The sequence below is a fragment of the Hyla sarda genome, chromosome 10 (assembly GCF_029499605.1).
Source record: "Hyla sarda isolate aHylSar1 chromosome 10, aHylSar1.hap1, whole genome shotgun sequence".
NCBI classification, from domain to species: domain Eukaryota; kingdom Metazoa; phylum Chordata; class Amphibia; order Anura; family Hylidae; genus Hyla; species Hyla sarda.
Window position 1 is genome coordinate 121,650,281 of NC_079198.1, and position 18,881 is coordinate 121,669,161.

An 18,881-nucleotide genomic window follows, 5' to 3' on the forward strand; every position below is an offset into this window, starting at 1 on the left:
CTGGGTCGCTGTGGTCCGCCGCCAGCCTTTTTTTTTGGCGCAGATCTTTTTTTTCTTCTTTCCTAAGCATGTGTGCCGACCCTCTTAGTTATAAATGAGCGGTCCGCCACCGTTTGTTAAAGCCCACCCCCGCTGATCAGTCCCGTAGTACTGATCAGCGTTTTTTTTTTTGTGGTGCCGGCGCTTTTTTTCACGTTTTCTAGAGCTTTTTTGCACCCATAGGCGGTCCGTGCCACCAGTAGCAGGTGTGTACTGTGTGGCCGGACCTTACCTGTGTGTGCGGCGTGCCTCACCGCTGTCAGTGATTTATCACTGATCAGCGTTTTTTTTTATTGGTACAGGCACTTTTTTCGGTTAACGCGTATTTTTTTTTTGCACCCATAGGCGGTCCGTGCCACCAGTAGCAGGCATGTACTGTGTGGACGGACCGTACCTGTGTGTGCAGCCTGTCCCACCGCTGTCAGTGATTTATCACTGATCAGCGTTTTTTTATTGGGTTCAGGCGGGTGCATTTTTTTTTTCCGGGTTTTTTGTGTGGGGGTCTGTGTACAAGCCACCAGCCACTGTTCTGGGCTGAGTGGCCGGACCCCCCACTGACTTCTGCGCCCGTTGCCGCCACAAGCGCTAATCAGTGCGCACACCACTGATTGGATAAACGCTTTTTTTGGCGCAGGGCTTTTTTGCGTTAGAAGTCCCTTTTTTGTTTTTAAAAAAGTCCCCTTTTTATTTTTTTTCTGTTAGGGCGGGTTAGTTTAGTTAGGTTAGGTTAGGGAGGGTTAGGGCGGGTTAGGGAGGTAGTATCGCACCACACCACACACAGCACATACACCAATAAAGTTTCCCCCCCTCCCCCCCCCCCCACACACATACACACACCCGTATCCCCATTAGAGTAGGGAAATGGCCCGCAGAGCGTTTTCGGCAGAGGGGGCATATGCCATAATTGCCTCCGACACCGAGAGCGTCTTAGAGGACGATGAAGACCCCACCTTCCTTATTTCATCATCCTCCTTATCATCTAGTTCTGATGATGAGCCACCAAGGCGGCGGAGACGCCGCCGTGCGGCCCGCAAACCTCCTCTGCCCTTGACCCTGTGCCCCATGCTAGTATGAGTCCCCCTGGCGCTCATACTAGTGAAGCCCCCCTGCCAAGGTCACTGGTACCTCGTACCGGAGAACTTGTCTGGGCTGAGCCAGCGGACCACGAGCCCGTGATTCCTGAGTTTGTTGGCGACTCAGGAATCAAGATTAACATTGTCGGGTTCACTGAAAAGGACTTTTTCGGTCATTTTTTCAGTGACGACTTTGTTAATCTAATGGTTACAAAGACGAATCTGTACGCCCAACAGTTTGTCGCCGCTAACCCGGGCTCACTTTTAGCTAGACCCGGCGGCTGGACTCGAGTCGATGCAGCCGAAATGAGGACCTTTTGGGGCCTTGCGCTGCATATGGGTCTAGTTAAAAAAACCAATTTCAGGCAATATTGGAGTGGGGACGTCCTTTACCAGACACGCCTCTACAGTATGGCCATGACACGTCACCGGTTCGAGGCCATTCGGAGATGTTTGCATTATGCTGATAATGCGGCATGTCCCCCCCGAACTGATCCCGCGTATGACCGCCTGTATAAAATCAGGCCGGTCATCAATCACTTCGGGGCCAGATTTTGGGAGGCCTATGTCCCTGGAAGGGAGGTCGCTATTGATGAGTCTCTAATCAGCTTTAAGGGGAGACTCAGCTTCCGGCAATACATCCCGACCAAGCTGGCGCGGTATGGCGTGAAGATGTATAAACTTTGCGAGAGTACCTCTGGGTACACTTGCAAGTTTATGGTGTATGAGGGACGAGATTCCCGCATTGAACCCCCAGATTGTTCCCCCACTCTGGGTGTTAGCGGGAAAATCGTTTGGGGCCTTTTGCACCCATTGCTGGATAAAGGTTACCACCTTTACCTGGATAACTTTTATACTAGTATCCCTCTCTTCACATCCCTCGCCGCCAGATCCACGGTCGCTTGTGGGACAGTCCGGAAGAATCAAAGAGGCCTTCCTTCCTATCCCCTGCAGACTCCTATCCCCCGGTGAGTCCCGTGCCTTTTCCCATGAGAACCTGTTGTTGGTCCAGTATAAGGACAAGAGGGATGTCCTTAAGCTCACCACAATTCATGGGAATGGCAGCACCCCTGTCCCTGTGCAAGGTACCGTGGGACCGGTCCTCAAGCCCGATTGTATTCTGGACTACAATCGGTATATGGGGGGGAGTTGATCTTTCTGAGCAAGTCCTCAAGCCATACAATGCCATGCGGAAAACAAAGGTATGGTACAAAAAAGTTGCGGTCTACATGGTACAGGTTGCCATGTACAACGCTTTTGTACTGTACAAGTACGATGGCAACACAGGGACATACCTGCAGTTCCAAGAGGTAGTTCTAAAGGCCCTCATCTTTGGTGCCTGCCAAAGAGCGGGTCAGAGCACCTCTGGAACTTCAGGTCCCCGGATCGTCCCCGGCCAACACTTTCCAGGTGTGATCCCCCACACTGGAAAGAAGGGACGATCTCAGAAGAAATGCAGAGTGTGTCGCAAGAGGGGGATTCGGAAGTACACCACCACTCAATGCGACACTTGCCCCGATCATCCGGGCCTCTGCATAGGCTGCTTCAGGGAGTATCACACTTCCATGGAGTACAAAATTTTCCATCCTTTGCCCTAATTTTCATTCCCCAAAATTCGACTCCAATGTACCGGTCCAGAGTACATTGTCTTCCAAATTTTATACCAAACCCCCCACCCAAAAAAAAAAAATAAACACCTTTTTCCCTATACCCCCAATATCTTTTTTATTTCTTCCCCCTAAAAAATGGGTCATGGGACACAGAGTCAACAGCATTGGAGGTTTGTAGTTGCCTCAAATGTGCAACGCTCTCTCCCCACCTGTGCGGGTTGCGCATTTGAGGTAACAGAATAGGGACGGCCCCACACATCCCCTTCCCAGAATGATGATTCAGAGTATAGGGTTTGGGACGGGCATCATTTTTACTTTTGGCTGTACTCTGGGTCATCATTCTGGAAAAATAATTGGCATATCAGTACTAAAATTGCAATTTTCTTCCCCCCCATAGTACTCTTCATCCATTCCTGAAAAATAAATGAAGGGAACACCCGTCTGTTCCAAATCTCCACTTCACCCTACACACCTTCCCTAGGGGGTGTAGTTTGTAATAGGTTCACATGTGGGTGATCCTTTCTTGTATTTTGCTCTGAATGTATGTAACTGTTAGGTCCGTAACAAACATCCGCCTCAAATGTGAAGAGTTCTCGCTGAGCTCTGTCGTATTTCCAGGTGACAATTCGGAGTCACATGTTAGTTGTTTCCAGAAAAATGAAGCAGAGCAAAGGTTGAAAATTGCAATTTTCAAAAGCTACCCTTCATCCATTCCTGGAAAATAAATTTAGGAAAAACCCGTGCGTTCAAAATGTCCTCTTTGCCCCTATACCCATTCCTCAGGGTGGGTACTTTCTGTAATGGTGTCACATTTGGGTGTTTCATTCTTGTATTTTCCTCGGAATGTATGTAACCGTCAGCTACTGATATGCCCTAGGTCACAAATACAAAGTGACCTCTATGACTTCTGAGCCTTGTTGTGCGCCCGCCCAGCACGTTACCCCATATGTGGATGTATTTTTATAGTCAGGGGGAAAAGCCCTCCAAAATTTGTAACCCAATTCCTCATATTACCCCTTGTGAAAATGTTAAAAATTGGGTAACCCCAGCATTTTACTGTAAAAAAATCAAATTTTTCAATTTATGGCCCACTTTTCAAAAAACCTGTGAGGTGTTATTTCCCACTGTACCCCTTGTTATGTTCATTGAGGGGTGTAGTTTCAAAAATGGTGTCACATGTGTTTTTTTTTCTGTTTTTCTTCAATTTCAACAACATTTTCACTCCTTCTATTCTGAGCATTGTAGTGCGTCCACAGAGCAATTCACATCCACATATGGGGTATTTTTTTTCTCAGACAAAATTGTTCTTCAATTTTTGGGGGCCTTTTGCCCTATTACCCAATGTGAAAATGAAACATTTGGGGTAACACTATCAATATAGTGCAAAAAAATCACATTTTTCACTTTATGGCCCACTGTTCAAAAAACTTGTGATTTGTAAGTACTCACTGTAACACTGTTACGTTCCCCGAGGGGTCTAGTTTCCAAAATGGTATGCCCAGAGCAAAATTTGTAACTCCTTCTCTTCTGAGACGTGTAGTGAGCCAGCAGAGCACTTTTCACCCCCATATGGGGTGTTTTCTGAATCGGGAGAAATTGGGCTTCAAATTTTGGGGGGTATTTTCTGCTTTAACCCTTTGTAAGAATGTAAAATGTTTGAGAAACCAAGCATTTTAGGTAAAAAAAATATATATTTTTTTTACATATGCAAAAGTCGTGAAACCCCTGTGGGGTATTAAGGTTCACTTTACCCCTTGTTATGTTCCCCAAGGGGTCTAGTTTCCAAAATGGTACGCCATGTGTTTTTTTTTTTTGCTGTCCTGGCACCATAGGGGCTTCCTAAATGCGGCATGCCCCCAGAGCAAAATTTGCTTCCAAAAAGCCAAATGTGACTCCTTCTCTTCTGAGACCTGTAGTGCGCCAGCAGAGCACTTTTCACCCCCATATGGGGTGTTTTCTGAATTGGGAGAAATTGGGCTTCAAATTTTTGGAGGTATTTTCTGCTTTAACCCTTTGTAAAAATGTAAAATTTTTGAGAACCCAAGCATTTTAGGTAAAAAATACATATATTTTTTTTACATATGCAAAAGTCGTGAAACCCCTGTGAGGTATTAAGGTTCACTTTACCTCTTGTTACATTTTTATAATGGGGTCATTTGTGGGGTATTTCTAATATGAAGACCCTTCAAATCCACTTCAAAACCGAACTGGTCCCTGAAAAATTTCGAGTTTGAAAACTTTCTGAAAAAATTTAAAATTGCTGCTGAACTTTGAAGCCCTCTGGTGTCTTCCAAAAGTAAAAACACGTCAATTTTATGATGCAAACATAAAGTAGACATATTGTATATGTATCTCGGAATCAGATTGATAACTAAAAGCATTCCAGAGTTATTAATGTTTAAAATGACAGTGGTCAGAATTGCAAAAAAGGGCTCAGTCCTTAAGGTGAAAAAGGGCTCAGTCCTTAAGGGGTTAAAGGGGTCATCCAATATAAGATGACTTTGGTACTTACCTGCCAGACAATAATGGACATGCTCATGAAGGATCCTTGCTTATCTTGAGGCTAAATGGCTGTGCTGTGAGTCTACCATAACGCTGCTGCTTTCTTTTTGTGAAATGGCTATTTCCTGTCAGAGTTCCCACCCTCCAACTACAATTCCCAGGATGCCTTATTTGTAAGTGTCAGGTCTCTTTTTTCCCTCCCACACATCAGTCACCCCACCCATTGCAGCACAGCTAGGCTCCCTTCTATGCATGCTGTGCTTGAAACTACAATTCCCTGAAACCCTGTGGAGAATGCTCTCCCTCCCACCCAGCTGTTGCTTCACCCATTGAAGCACAGACATGTTCCCTTTCAACACCTGACTTGTAATGTAATGTCACAGGCCGCACTGCAAACTGGGAAAAGCGGTGACAACACTCATTTTGTATGCTGCTAAAAAAAAGAACATCGGGGCAAATCTCCCATAAGAATTGCAAGCCCATACATCAAATACTGGTATAGACACTATATTATGAACTACACTAACTTTAAAGTCCATGTAGCACAGTAGTCCTAAATTTTTTCTTTAACACAAACTTACGAGATGCAGGGTGAAAAGGGAAAGTGAAGATTTACTGGAATGAGAAGGTTGGTTCTTGTAATTAGATACAAGCAGCGGATCCCTCAGGGCGAGAGGAAATATCTCCACAGAGCTGGTGATGAAGATTTAATTTACTTTGTTGTGGAGCACAAATGGTGTTACAGATAATAAAAGTCTTCCTAAGCAGATTCCCTTTTGGATTATTGTGTTTAGTGGAATTCATTTGATTTTGGTTTTAAATATGATAATTTAGTTAAAGTCTGTGGCCAGATCTTACAAAATTACTCCTGACGACACTTCTATATTCTAGATACAAACTATAGTTGAAGCAAGAGAAAGCTGTAGATATAGATAAGATACGGAACCAAACAGTAACAACATAACTTGATGGCTTTATATAACTTTATTCCTTGCAATGGAATGCGGTGCAGCAGAAATAGTAAGAGACACAGCGTTTTGTGTCTCACAGGTATTTCAAGGGGCCTCCCGTCTCCAGATCCATGATTCGCCTCCAGATTCACAATTCGTCCACGATCCACAATTCATTTCCAGATCCACGATTCATCTTCAGATCCACGATTTGTCTCCGATGCATGATTCATCTCCAGATCCACGATTTGTCTACAGATCCACAATTCATCTCCAGAACCACGATTCGTTTCCACATCCACAATTTGTCTCCAGATGCACGATTCATTTAAAGATCCACGATTTGTCTACAGATCCACAATTTGTCTACAGATCCACAATTTGTCTACAGATCCACAATTCATCTCCAGATCCACGATTTGTCTCCGATGCACGATTCATCTCCAGATCCACGATTTGTCTACAGATCCACAATTCATCTCCAGATCCACGATTTGTCTTCAGATGCACGATTCATCTCCAGATCCACGATTTGTCTACAGATCCACGATTTGTCTACAGATCCACAATTCATCTCCAGATCCACGATTTGTCTCCAGATGCACGATTCATCTCCAGATCCACGATTTGTCTACAGATCCACGATTTGTCTACAGATCCACAATTTGTCTACAGATCCACAATTCATCTCCAGATCCACGATTTGTCTTCAGATGCACGATTCATCTCCAGATCCACGATTTGTCTACAGATCCACGATTTGTCTACAGATCCACAATTCATCTCCAGAACCACGATTTGTCTCCAGATGCACGATTCATCTCCAGATCCACGATTTGTCTACAGATCCACGATTTGTCTACAGATCCACAATTTGTCTACAGATCCATGATTCATCTCCAGATCCACGATTCATCTCCAGATCCATGATTTGTCTCCAGATCCACGATTTGTCTACAGATCCACGATTTGTCTACAGATCCACAATTTGTCTACAGATCCATGATTCATCTCCAGATCCACGATTCATCTCCACATCCACCATTTGTCTACAGATCCACGATTTGTCTACAGATCCACGATTTGTCTACAGATCCACGATTTGTCTACAGGTCCACGCTTTGTCTACAGGTCCACGATTTTTCTACAGATCCATGATTCATCTCCAGATTCACGATTCATCTCCAGATTAACGATTTGTCTCCAGATCCACAATTTGTCTCCAGAACGACGATTTGTCTCCAGAACCACAATTTGTCTCCAAAACCACGATTTGTCTCCAGAACCACGATTCAGCTCTAGATCCACGATTCAGATCCAGATCAACGATTTGTCTCCAGATGCATGATTCATCTCCAGGTTCACGATTTGTCTCCAGAGCCACAATTTGTATTCAGATCCAAAATTCGTCTCCAGAGCCACGATTCGCCTCCAGATCCACAATTTGTCTCTAGATCCACGATTTGTCTCCAGATTCAAGCTTGCTTCCAGATCCACAATTCATCTCCAGAGCCATGATTTGTCTTCAGATCCACGATTTGTCTCCAGATCCACGATTTGTCTCCAGATCCACAATGCTTTCCGTTGCATAAAATAAAGGCATATGGTGAGTTGCTCCATAACTTCTTTTCATCTTTACATGGATCTGGATACAGACTTTCTAAGTTCATATACTTAGAGCACCACCTTGACTGGCTTTGCAGACCTGCCTGTATACTACTGCAATCAATTGTAGCGCTTGTGGCAGGTACTATACTACTTTGAGAAATTGGATAGCTGTAACAATGCCTGCTGAATGCAGAACTGGACTTTACCTATCCCACTTGCCTTTTCTCGTAGTTTCTTGTAGAACAAGCAGGCAGTCACAAGAAAAAAGATACATAAACATGTATCAATGCTAGCAGGTGAAAAGGAGAAAAGTAACCAATAAACAGGAACCAAAGGTTTATTAACCCCTTAATGACAATGGACGTACTCCTACGCCCCCATTTCCGATTCCTTAAGGACCGAGGACGTAGGAGTACGTCCTGTCCTTTCCCGGCCCCCTGCCGCTAGCCGGAGGGGAGCCGGTGCCCGATGCCTGCTGAAATCGTTCAGCAGGCATTGCGGCATATCGCCCAGGGGGGTCATTATGCCCCCCCATGTCGGCGATGGCCGCAGATCGCTGGACAATTCAGTCCAGCGATCTGCGGCGATTCCGGGTCAATCGGGTCTCCAGTGACCCGGAATTACTGGCTGTTCGGGGCCGTCTCTGACGGCCCCGAACAGCCAGAGCCTGCAGGGGTGAGGTGGCACTGGTGCCACCTCACGATCGCCCTGATTCGTCGGCCGGATTACCGGCCGACGAATCAGGGCGCCTGCTGCGGGTGTCACTCCCGCACCCGCTCCGCCCCTCTTCCGGAGGACGTGAGCGGGTGCGGGACATGCACCCCTGGTGCTGGGGACCCCGATCGCCGGCGTTAATGTTGGGATCGGGGCCCCAGGAGCGACGACGGCGGCGGCGGGACTGACCTGTGCGGCGATCAAGCAGCAGCAGGAGGTGAGTGACAGCCTCCTGCTGTTGCTTAGCAACAGCTCCCAGCATGCAAAAAGGGCATGCTGGGAGCTGTAGTTATGCAACAGGAGGAGGCAGACCACCACAACTCCCAGCATGCACTTATGGGCATGCTGGGACTTATGGTTTTGCAACAGCTGGAGGCACATTCTTTCTATGGAAAAGTGTACCTTCAGCTGTTGTGTAACTACAACTCCCAGCTTGCACAAACAGCTTAAGGGCATGCTGGGAGTTGTAGTGGTGCATCTGCTGGTTGCATAACTACAACTCCCAGCATGCCCGTTGGCTGTCGGTGACTGCTGAGAGTTGTAGTTTTGCAACAGCTGAAGGCACACTGAGTTAAGTAGCAAACCAGTGTGTCTACAGCTGTTGCATAACTACAATCCCCAGCATCCCCAGCCAAAGTAGTATGCCTCCGGCTGTTGCATAACTACAACACCCAGCATGCCCTTCCGCTGTCCGTACATGCTGGGGGTTGTAGCTTTTGCAACAGCTGAAGGCACACTGGTTGCAAAACACTGAGTTTGTTGTCAAACTCGGTGTTTCACAACCTGTGTGTCTCCAGCTGTTGCAAAACTACAACTCCCAGCATGCACTGATAGACCGTACATGCTGGGAGTTGTAGTTTTGCAACAGCTGGATGTCCCCCCCCCCTCCAATGTGAATGTACAGGGTACACTCACATGGGCGGAGGATTACAGTAAGTATCCGGCTGCACGTTTGAGCTGCAGCAAATTTTCTGCTGCAGCTCAAGCTGCCAGCGAGAAACTACTGTGAACCCCCCGCCCGTGCGACTGTACCCTAAAAACACTACACTACACTAACACACAATAAAATAAAAAGTAAAAAAACACTACATATACACATACCCCTACAATAAAAATGAAAAACGTCTGGTACGCCACCGTTTCCAAAACGGAGCCTCCAGCTGTTGCAAAACTACAACTCCCAGCATGCACTGATAGACCGTACATGCTGGGAGTTGTAGTTTTGCAACAGCTGGATGTCCCCCCCCCCAATGTGATGTACAGGGTACACTCACATGGGCGGAGGATTACAGTAAGTATCCGGCTGCAAGTTTGAGCTGAGGCAAATTTTCTGCCGCTGCTCAAACTGCCAGCGAGAAACTACTGTGAACCCCCCGCCTATGCGACTGTACCCTAAAAACACTACACTACACTACACTAACACAAAATAAAATAAAAAGTAAAAAACACTACATATACACATACCCCTACACAGCCCCCCTCCCCTCCCCAATAAAAATGAAAAACGTCTGGTACGCCACTGTTTCCAAAAAAAATTATGGGGGGTATTTTCTGCTATTACCCTTTTTAAAAATCAAAAATTTTTGGGAAACCAACATTTTAGGTAAAAAATTATTATTTTTTTTTTACATATGCAAAAGTTGTGAATCACCTGTGGGGTATTAAGGTTCACATTACTCCTTGTTACGTTCCCCGAGGGGTCTAGTTTCCAAAATGGTATGCCATGTGTTTTTTTTTTGCTGTCCTGGCACCATAGGGGCTTCCTAAACGCGGCATGCCCCCAGAGCAAAATTTGCTTTCAAAAAGCCAAATGTGACTCCTTCTCTTCTGAGACCTGTAGTGCGCCAGCAGAGCACTTCTCACCCCCATATGGGGTGTTTTCTGAATCGGGAGAAATTGGGCTTCAAATTTTGGGGGGTATTTTCTGCTATTACCCTTTTTAAAAATGTAAAAATTTTGGGAAACCAAGCATTTTAGGTAAAAAAATTTTTTTTTTAACATATGTAAAAGTCGTGAAACACCTGTAGGGTATTAAGGTTCACTTTACCCCTTTTTACGTTCCCCGAGGGGTCTGGTTTCCAAAATGGTATGCCATGTGGGTTTTTTTTGCGGTTCTGGCACCATAGGGGCTTCCTAAATGCGGCATGCCCCCAGAGCAAAATTTGCTTTCAAAAAGCCAAATGTGACTCCTTCTCTTCTGAGACCTGTAGTGCGCCAGCAGAGCACTTTTCACCCCCATATGGGGTGTTTTCTGAATCGGGAGAAATTGGGCTTCAAATTTTGGGGGGTATTTTCTGCTATTATCCTTTTTAAAAATGTAACATTTTTGGGAAACCAAGCATTTTAGGTAAAACATTTTTTTTTTTTTTACATATGCAAAAGTCGTGAATCACCTGTGGGGTATTAAGGTTCACTTTACCCCTTGTTACATTCCCTGAGGGGTCTAGTTTCCAAAATGGTATGCCATGTGTGTTTTTTTGCTGTCCTGGCACCATAGGGGCTTCCTAAATGCGGCATGCCCCCCCAAAAACCATTTGACGCTCCTTCCCTTCTGAGCCCTCTACTGCGCCCGCCGAACAATTAACATAGACATATGAGGTATGTGCTTACTCGAGAGAAATTGGGTTTCAAATACAAGTAAAAATTTTCTCCTTTTTACCCCTTGCAAAAATTCAAAAATTGGGTCTACAAGAACATGCGAGTGTAAAAAATGAAGATTGTGAATTTTCTCCTTCACTTTTCTGCTATTCCTGTGAAACACCTAAAGGGTTAATACACTTATTGAATGTCATTTTGAATACTTTGGGGGGTGTAGTTTTTATAATGGGGTCATTTATGGGGTATTTATAATATGAAGACCCTTCAAATCCACTTCAAACCTGAACTGGTCCATGAAAAATAGCGAGTTTGAAAATTTTGTGAAAAATTTCCAAATTGCTGCTGAACTTTGAAGCCCTCTGGTGTCTTCCAAAAGTAAAAACTCATAAATTTTATGATGCAAACATAAAGTAGACATATTGTATATGTGAACCCAAAAATGTTTTATTTTGAATATCCATTTTCCTTACAAGCAGAGAGCTTCAAAGTTTTTTCATCAAATTTTGGGATTTTTCACCAAGAAAGGATGCAAGTTACCATAAAATTTTACCACTAAGTTAAAGTAGAATATGTCACGAAAAAACAATCTCGGAATCAGAATGATAACTAAAAGCATTCCAGAGTTATTAATGTTTAAAGTGACAGTGGTCAGAATTGCAAAAAACGCTCCGGTCCTTAAGGTATAAAATGGCCTGGTCCTTAAGGGGTTAAAGAATACCTGTCATCAAACCATATTTTCTAAACTAACTTCAGATTATGTTCGCTACCTACTCCTAACACCCCTCCTGCCCTTAAAAAAAATTTTCCGAGCTTTAAAAAGCTGTGTATCATACCTTCCCCTTGCTCACATTGTGTGAGCTCCCGGCAGGAGAAAGTGGGTGTTTCCCAGCAGGCGTGATGTCACTGAAGCCTGCAAGAGCTGTACCTGCCCATGCCCCGCACACACTTCCTGAGTTTGGTCTCCTGCCAGGCCAGGAGGAGACCAAACTAACCATTTTTTCAATGTCATTGAAAACATATAAAGGTTGAGAATGTTAACAGCAAGTAAATAGCAAAGTGTCTTATAATTACATAAGGAACAATATATTAAAAGTTTAGTTTGGTGACAGATACTCTTTACATATATGATGACATAAAGGAATAATGAAGATGATGGCCAGGAATGATGGATAATGAACAACCACTAGTGTCAAATCACCCAAGATTTTTCCATAAACACTAAATCAAACATCAGACACCATCTCACTGCCCCTGCACATATTCCTATGTTAAAGGGGTCCTCCAGCTCTAAATATCTTATCCCCAATCAAAAGGATAAGATGTAAGATCATGGGAATGACGCCACTGGGGACCACTGCAATCTCTCCTGCAGCACCCCTGTTTTTCAGCTGCACAGAGCAAAACTTGCATTGAGGGGGCGGGGCTGTGAGATCACGATACTCCGTCCCCTGCACCGCCCATCATCAGCCACAAAGCGATCCTTGCTCTGTGCAGCTGAAAAACAGGGGTGCTGCAGGAAAGATCACGGGGTCCCCAGCAGCGGGATACCCGCGATTGATCATCTTATTCCCTATCCTTTTGATAAGTGATAAGATGTTTTGATAAGTGATAAGATGTTATGCCAACTTTTCCTAGCAGAAATAAATGCAGGCACTAGGATCCTGAGACAAAAGCCAGGCTGAGCAGAAAACTAAAACACAGCAGCTGCACAACAAAGTAAAATAAGTTATTCAGCAGCAACTTCTAATGTAGATACAAAGACTACACAATGAAGAACCAAGAGAGAAACTAGACTAGAACAACACAAAGAAAACACAAAAAAACAAGGAAAACAAACACACGTAGCATACGCTATAATCCGCGCCAATATGCAAAAGTTAGGGATCTTTACAAAGAGGCTAACTAGTCAGGTGCTCTACTCCACACCGTTCCCTAGCAGGATCCACTGTGAGACAACTGCAATGGATTTGCCCAAACACCTAATAGAAGAATGTATAGCTAGATGTTTTTTTTTTTGCTATTCTAAACAATAAATAAGCCAAGACTCTGTTTTTTCTGTCTGTGCCCCCCCCCCCATCCTCCACACCTAAAGTTACACATGGAAAATAACCTATTTGGTTGCCCGTCTCTTGTTTTTACCACCAATCCCTACCATTCGTTGTGTGGTGTAGGAGTGCGATGTGAAGTGTAGGAGCAGAGGGTGGTCACCCCTTAGTGTTCGTGACACCAGGGCGTGGTTTGCCTATGTAACCACCTGAAGGTAGCACCGCTAGTCCTAGGTTAGGCAGGGCAAATAATAGTCCAAAGCCAAATTAAGGTTAACGGTAGCTTTTACTGAGGTTAGAGAGAGATTGTAGTACCTCCTCATCTTATAAAGGGGGGCTGAGCAAGGAACCCATAGGCTAGCTGTGGGTCATCTGGTCACCTGGTGCTCTCTGGGTAACAAAACATATGACTTAAAAATGTGACAATCATTATCAGGGGACTAAGAATCATGTGACCATATAAAAGGTCCTTTACACTAAATATACAACCTATACACAATATGGGGGAACACTGCAGGAGAGCCTGAGGACGTACAGGGACTAAACCTGAGAGAACTGTAGGAACATATCCCATAGTGGAACATCACAAAGCCCCCTACTTAAGCAAAGTTGCCCTCGACGTCTGTCCTGGAAGGCTTTGAGGAGCGAAACGGCCTCAGGGCCACAAGCAGTCCTGGAGAATTCCAACGTCCATTTCCAGGCTGTTGTTGACAAAACTGATAATGCAATAGAGTCTCTGTATCAATGTCCATACATACTCTGATAAATTGTATAACTAAGAATAACCATGGATTACTGGATAATAAGGACTATGTATAGCAATGACAACATACCTATGACTATTGTATAAACATGACTTATGGACAATGACTGCATATTATGACATTTGACTATGCATATAACAACATTATACATATGACTAAGACATGACACTGGTGGATTGGGTTGCCGGAGGCTTTCTGCCCAATGCCTTGGCTACTGGGGTCCCTTGGCATTACACACTTCTCCCCAGAATACTAGTTATATAGACATTTTTTAGATAACATTTGACATTTGTTACCTTTGACTGTTTAGATTACGTGCTTTGTGGGAACAGGAATACCTTCTGGCCAGCAAAGTATCCTGAGCATGTGGACACAAGAAAAATCACATTAGACATTTTAGACATATGAGACATTGGTATGGACTGTATAGTTGTGAGTGTTACTGCCCTAATGTACCTGAAACGTGTACATGATTTTATGTGTACTTATGAACTATGTGTAGTACACGACTTTACTCTTTACTGTACATGATGTTAGCGATGGGGTGAAATGTTGCTTCTCCTGATTGGTTCAGGATAACCCCTAAAAGAAAACTGCCAGACATCAGAGAACATGGTACACTACAACTTTTTGGTGTACAAATTATATACATTTTTTATTATACTATAACAATCATAGTAAGGAAATGCAAATATATCACTTGTGCATAATGGTGAGCAAAAATATATTACTATGGCAGTATTTATACAGATGTCCATGTATCGCTCAGTAGTCCAGATACACTATAGAGTTCAGGTTCTAAGAGCTCAGGCTCTGTCATGTTCCTGAGGAGACTCTCTGCCTTAGCGGGGCACAACACTTACGAAATTGATAACCACAAAACTTTCTTGACTAGTCCGTCAGGCACTGTGCTTAAACGTTGATTGTAAACCTGGAACAACAAAAAGATTGTGCTTGCTCACATAAGTCAGTTAGTCTCACGACCAAGTATGGTTAAGTTACTGTACACGAGTACACAAATAGAACATTTCTTTTATGTAGGTACTCTTCCATTCCAACCTCGTGGTCAGACTGTTTCCTAGGCTGTAACATATACCTAGGACCACGAGACTGGGCCCCCTCCATGGGGTTGACATGTGTATTCCGTGAGACATGGGACAAACGAGATTCAGTGATGGTTGGACTCACAGTGACCACCACTTGAACAGCAGCAGCTTGTGCCACTGGTGGAATTGGTGCCTGTTGGGCCGGCCAAACCTCCTGAACAGCTGGAGTAGGCAGAGGCACATTTGTTGGTGCCCGCTGGTCAGGCCAAACCTCTGGGGCAAACAGAGTAGGTCTGGACACTTCTGTTGGTGCCTGATGGTCAGGCCAAACCTCCTCTACAGCAGGAGTAGGCCTGGGCACATCTGTAGACGCCTGCGGACCCGGCCAAACCTCTGTGGCAGCAAGAGTGGGCCGGGTCATTTTTCTGAACAAATTGAATTTAGGATTTTTCAGCATCTTCACACAAATGTCATGGAGAGGATAGATAGAGTAGCAGGCCTTTTCAATGTCTTGGCCTTTGCTGTCTGGGATCAGTTTGTTAACAACTTCCTTCAAGTCATTTGTTTGCACCTTTTGGGTCAAGATTTCCATCATCTTGGTGTGAATCTGACGGACTTGTTGATGCTGGGCATAGGATGCCTTTCTGATCTGATTGTTGTGCGCCTTGATGGAGCCAACACAGAAGAGACGGAAAAGTTAGCCGTCCGTAGTCTTACCATCCACCTGCGCTTTAACTCATTGGGCCCCCCCTGCAACCTGGGGAGTACTGGCCCTCTAAGGTGCTTGGGGAGGCGCTGCAGTGGCTTAGTCTGTCTGGGCTGAGATACCTCGGGTGGTGATTCCCCACATAATGTCAAGTACCCGGGAACACTGCTGGGCACTAAGGGGTTAATGTGACTCACCACCGGTACCAGAGAATGACTTGCGAGCGTTGGTATCTGCGGTTTACTTGCAATCTGCGTCTCACTTGCGATCGTTGGTGTCTGCAGAGCCTGCACTGCAGCGGGAACCCAGACAGAATTAGCGGAGCCGGATGCAGCCACCGGGATTCGCAATACTTCTGCACCCAGGGAACTTCCAGTTTTTGTCCCCTCGGCAACAGGCTCCAGCAAAATGGCCACCGCCCAGAAAAACGTCATCAGCGCAGCACTGATTTCCGGTCCCCCGGCAACAGGAGGCGGACCCTCACAGTTCCACTTAGGACTAGGAACTGCAATTTAACTTCTACGCCCAGGGGCGGGATGTTGACCAGCACGGGACATTTTTGCGCGCTTCTCGGGCTCCTCGTTAACCCTTTCAGGTACCGATTTAGCAGAATGGCGCAGCATGGTCTTTGTTAGTTTTTGGACATCGTCAGTATAACCTTTACAGACTTCCCAACGGCAGGCAGCAAAACTTTCTTCACCTCCCCTCTACTTTATCAGCGCCACAGTAAAAAAAAAATTACAGTAACGAAGTCCCGTATACTTTTCTGGCTTAAACTTTTTCGCATCGGCATGCAATTTTTTTTCCCTTGGACACAGTTCAGACTCAGACTAGGGGGGAGGACTTGTGGCTTTATGGCACACACCCGAATCCTGTTTGTAATGCCAAAGATTGTGGTGAGCCACGGGGTGTGATGTGAAGTGTAGGGGCAGATGGTGTTGCCCAGGGGTAAATGGTGTTAACCCCTTAGTGTTTGTGATGCCAGGGCATGGTTTACCTATGTAACCACCCGAAGGTAGCACCGCTAGTCCTAGGTTAGGCAGGGCAAATAATAGTCCAAGGCCAGGTTTAGTCCAAGGCCAGGTTAAGGTTAACGGTAGCTTTTACTGAGGTTAGACAGGTGTTACAGTCTATACAATTTGGCCAGGATCACAGAGAGGTGACCAGTAACACAGGGGACCCTCGCAGCTTGCTGGGACTTGCAGTGAGTTGAAAGACTTTAGCACAGCAACGCTGACTATAATAGACTTGACTTGACTGTAGATAGTGACAACAGACAGAGATGACTTCACTTACTGACTTGTGGCTGTAATTTAGGCTTGAGGCCTCCAGATGTGCTGGACACTGACCCTGAGATGTCTGGACTGGACTTGACCTCAACAGAAAGTGCGGTGTAAGAGAGAGATTGTAGTACCTCCCCCTCTTATAAAGAGGGGCTTAGCAAGGAGCCCATAGGCCAACTGTGGGACATCTGGTCACCTGGTGCTTTATGGGTAACAAAACATGTGACAACCAATATCATGTGACAATCATGTGACCATATCAAAGGTCCTTTACACTAAATATACAACCTATACACAATATGGGGAAACACTGCAGGAGAGCCCTGAGGACATTCAGGCACTCAACCTGACAGGAATGTAGGGACATCACAGTTGTCCCTACAGTCCAACGGCTGTCCGGGCATGGTAGGAGATGTAGTTTTGCAACAGCTGGAGGCACCCCTGGTTGGGAAACACTGACCTATACTATATGCTACTTTATAGTCCAACATGCTGGGAGTTGTAGTTTTCGTTTGGGGCAGCTGCTGAGCCACAGGCTGTATCAGGGCATGCTGGGAGTTGTAGTTAATAACTAACTGCAACTCCCAAATTTGATGAATAAAAAGCGATCAAAAAGTTACATCAATTCAAAAATGGTCTTGTTAAAACCTACAGATCGGGGAGCAAAAAATGAGTCCTCATACAGGCCCCGTATAAGGAGAAATAAAAAAGTTATAGGGGTCAGAATAGGACAAAATGTCCCCCTCATGTGTATCCTGTGAGGTCACGCATATATAATTAACCCCTTCCCGACCTATGACATACCTGTACGTCATGAGTGGGAAGGTGTTCCCTGAACATTTTTGCCACTACTCGCGGCATCCCGCAGCGCCCGGTAAGATGGTGGCTATCACTGATAGCCAGCCATCTTACCATGCGACCCCCCCCCCCCAGCGATTGCTGCTATCAGCTAGTCAAATCTGACTAGCTGATAGCAGCGCGGTGTGTGAGTCCGGATCACGGGGATCGGCACACACACCGCTCTGCTAAGTGTCCTTTACCCGTCCCCCGGCGTCACTTAGCCGGCCATGCGGTGTCCCGAGCGGTCCCGGCGCGAGCGGCGTCCTCCAGGTGGTCCCGGCGGTGGTGCGTCCCGGCGGTGAGTTTCCAGCAGCAGGGCGGCATCTTCATTGGCAGCAGTGAGATCGCCGTAAAGCGATCTCACCGCTGCCTCTGGGAGTTTCAAAACTGCAACTCCCAGCATGCCCAGACAGCCTTTGGCTTTCTGTGCATGCTGGGAGTTGTAGTTTTGCAACATCTGGAGGTCCACAGTTTGGAGACCACTGTATAATGGTCTCCAATCTGTGCTCTTCCAGATGTTGCAAAACTACAAATCTCAGCATGCTCAGTCTGTCCAGGCATGCTGGGAGTTGTAGTTCTGTAACATCTGGAAGAGCACAGATTGGAGACCATTATACAGTGGTCTCCAAACTGTGGACCTCCAGATGTTGCAAAACTACAACTCCCAGCATACCAGACAGCCCAAGCATGCTGGAAGTTGTAGTTCGGCAACATCTGATCCTTCAGATATTGCCGAACTACAACTTCCAGCATGCCTGGGCATGCTGGGAGTTGTAGTTTTGCAACAACTGGAGGCACACTAGTTGGGAAACATTGTCCGTTTCCTAACTTATTGTTTCCCAACCCGTGTGCCTCCAGCTGTTGCAAAACTATAACTGACAGACCATGTCCATTTCCAGACAGACCATGTATGCTGGGAGTTGTAGTTTTGCAACAGCTGGAGGCACACTGGTTTGGAAACACTAAGTTAAGTAATAAACTTTCAAGTGTTTTGCAACCAGTGTGCCTTCAGCTGTTGCATAACTACAACCCCCAGCATGCACGGACAGCTAAAGGGCATTCTGGGAGTTGTAGCAGTATGCCTCTAGCTGTTGCATAACTAC